The sequence below is a fragment of the Nelusetta ayraudi genome, unplaced genomic scaffold, assembly GCF_046127955.1.
Source record: "Nelusetta ayraudi isolate G7.1 ecotype Tasmania unplaced genomic scaffold, CSIRO-AGI_Nayr_v1 ptg000042l, whole genome shotgun sequence".
NCBI lineage: Eukaryota > Metazoa > Chordata > Actinopteri > Tetraodontiformes > Monacanthidae > Nelusetta > Nelusetta ayraudi.
In genome coordinates this window covers 1,617,501-1,620,000 of record NW_027466092.1, presented here as the reverse complement: position 1 = coordinate 1,620,000, position 2,500 = coordinate 1,617,501, and the positions used below count along the sequence as shown (strand labels likewise).

At 38.3% G+C, this 2,500-nt stretch overlaps 5 non-coding genes across 5 annotated transcripts; all 5 read left to right on the top strand.

Annotated features, from left to right (window-relative positions):
* Positions 1 to 103: 103 nt before the first annotated feature.
* On the top strand, positions 104 to 217 carry LOC142894447 (U5 spliceosomal RNA). Its single transcript, XR_012927928.1, has one exon. It is a non-coding gene; the product is annotated as a U5 spliceosomal RNA (small nuclear RNA).
* A 457-nt stretch (positions 218 to 674) lies between these two features.
* Positions 675 to 788, top strand: LOC142894393 (U5 spliceosomal RNA). The gene has a single exon (XR_012927875.1). It is a non-coding gene; the product is annotated as a U5 spliceosomal RNA (small nuclear RNA).
* A 294-nt stretch (positions 789 to 1,082) lies between these two features.
* Positions 1,083 to 1,196, top strand: LOC142894392 (U5 spliceosomal RNA). Its single transcript, XR_012927874.1, has one exon. It is a non-coding gene; the product is annotated as a U5 spliceosomal RNA (small nuclear RNA).
* A 467-nt stretch (positions 1,197 to 1,663) lies between these two features.
* LOC142894391 (U5 spliceosomal RNA) lies at positions 1,664 to 1,777 on the top strand. The gene has a single exon (XR_012927873.1). It is a non-coding gene; the product is annotated as a U5 spliceosomal RNA (small nuclear RNA).
* Positions 1,778 to 2,071: 294 nt separating this feature from the next.
* On the top strand, positions 2,072 to 2,185 carry LOC142894558 (U5 spliceosomal RNA). The gene has a single exon (XR_012928031.1). It is a non-coding gene; the product is annotated as a U5 spliceosomal RNA (small nuclear RNA).
* The last annotated feature ends 315 nt before the right edge of the window (positions 2,186 to 2,500 follow it).

The following is a 2,500-nucleotide window of genomic DNA, read 5'->3' as shown; positions in this document are numbered from 1 at the left end:
TGTCTTCAAAATTTGTCTAGTTTGAGCGACAATAATAACACACCAGTGGGAAGGTTGCCATGAGTTTGAAAGGGACCAAGCCTTCAGTGTGTTGCGTGTTAGATCACTCTGATTTCTCTTCAGATCGAACAAATCTTTCGCCTTTTACTAAAGATTTCCGTGGAGAGGATCACTAAGAATATTACTCAATTTTTCATTGCCCTGCTTATGTGGGGCTCCTTAAACTGTGAAATTAAATTGTTTTTTTACTTATCCTTTCCTTAAGATTATAACAGGTTACGTCTGATCTTCGCAACCAGGCAGTTATCACAAATCATGTGATATGTAGTCCACGTAATTTCATTCACAGGACTACACATTAGAAAACTGAATGTGTCTCACCACTAGATGTCGCTGGTGCAAGTTTTAATTTTGCGTATTCATTTATCCAAAGGTCGCTAAAACCTTCAATTGTAGTTTTTTCGTCCGGGACAATCGCATGTAACAAATGTTGAGTTTGTGTCGCCATGCTTGTTAATGAGAGTAAAGTAGGTGGTGGGGTTGTTTCCTTTTGATGCTTCTGAAGTTGAACTGTCTTCAAAATTTGTCTAGTTTGAGCGACAATAATAAAACACCAGTGGGAAGGTTGCCATGAGTTTGAAAGGGACCAAGCCTTCAGTGTGTTGCGTGTTAGATCACTCTGATTTCTCTTCAGATCGAATAAATCTTTCGCCTTTTACTAAAGATTTCCGTGGAGAGGATCACTAAGAGTATTACTCAATTTTTCATTGCCCTGCTTATGTGGGGCTTCTTAAACTGTGAAATTAATTTTTTTTTTACTTATCCTTTCATTAAGATTATAACAGGTTACGTCTGATCTGCGCAACCGGGCAGTTATCACAAATCATGTGATATGTAGTCCACGTAATTTCATTCACAGGACTACACATTAGAAAACTGAATGCGTCTCACCATGCTTGAAGGAAACATCAAGTTGATCTATCTTCAAAATCTGTCTAGTTTGAGCGACAATAATAACACACCAGTGGGAAGGTTGCCATGAGTTTGAAAGGGACCAAGCCTTCAGTGTGTTGCGTGTTAGATCACTCTGATTTCTCTTCAGATCGAATAAATCTTTCGCCTTTTACTAAAGATTTCCGTGGAGAGGATCACTAAGAGTATTACTCAATTTTTCATTGCCCTGCTTATGTGGGGCTTCTTAAACTGTGAAATTAAATTTTTTTTGTACTTATCCTTTCATTAAGATTATAACAAGTCACGTCTGATCTGCACAACCGGGCAGTTATCACAAATCATGTGATATGTAGTCCACGGAATTTCATTCACAGGACTACACATTAGAAAACTGAATGTGTCTCACCACTAGATGTCGCTGTTGCGAGTTTTAATTTTGCGTATTCATTTATCCAAAGGTGACTAAAACCTTCAATTGTAGTTTTGCGTCCGGGACAATCGCATGTAACAAATGTTGAGTTTGTGTCGCCATGCTTGTTAATGAGAGTAAAGTAGGTGGTGGGGTTGTTTCCTTTTGATGCTTCTGAAGGAAACATCAAGTTGAACTATCTTCAAAATGTGTCTAGTTTGAGCGACAATAATAAAACACCAGTGGGAAGGTTGCCATGAGTTTGAAAGGGACCAAGCCTTCAGTGTGTTGCGTGTTAGATCACTCTGATTTCTCTTCAGATCGAATAAATCTTTCGCCTTTTACTAAAGATTTCCGTGGAGAGGATCACTAAGAGTATTACTCAATTTTTCATTGCCCTGCTTATGTGGGGCTTCTTAAACTGTGAAATTAATTTTTTTTTTACTTATCCTTTCATTAAGATTATAACAGGTTACGTCTGATCTGCGCAACCGGGCAGTTATCACAAATCATGTGATATGTAGTCCACGTAATTTCATTCACAGGACTACACATTAGAAAACTGAATGCGTCTCACCATGCTTGAAGGAAACATCAAGTTGATCTATCTTCAAAATCTGTCTAGTTTGAGCGACAATAATAACACACCAGTGGGAAGGTTGCCATGAGTTTGAAAGGGACCAAGCCTTCAGTGTGTTGCGTGTTAGATCACTCTGATTTCTCTTCAGATCGAACAAATCTTTCGCCTTTTACTAAAGATTTCCGTGGAGAGGATCACTAAGAGTATTACTCAATTTTTCATTGCCCTGCTTATGTGGGGCTTCTTAAACTGTGAAATTAAATTTTTTTTTTACTTATCCTTTCCTTAAGATTATAACAGGTTACGTCTGATCTTCGCAACCAGGCAGTTATCACAAATCATGTGATATGTAGTCCACGTAATCTCATTCACAGGACTACACATTAGAAAACTGAATGTGTCTCACCACTAGATGTCGCTGGTGCAAGTTTTAATTTTGCGTATTCATTTATCCAAAGGTGGCTAAAACCTTCAATTGTAGTTTTGCGTCCGGGACAATCGCATGTAACAAATGTTGAGTTTGTGTCGCCATGCTTGTTAATGAGCGTAAAGTAGGT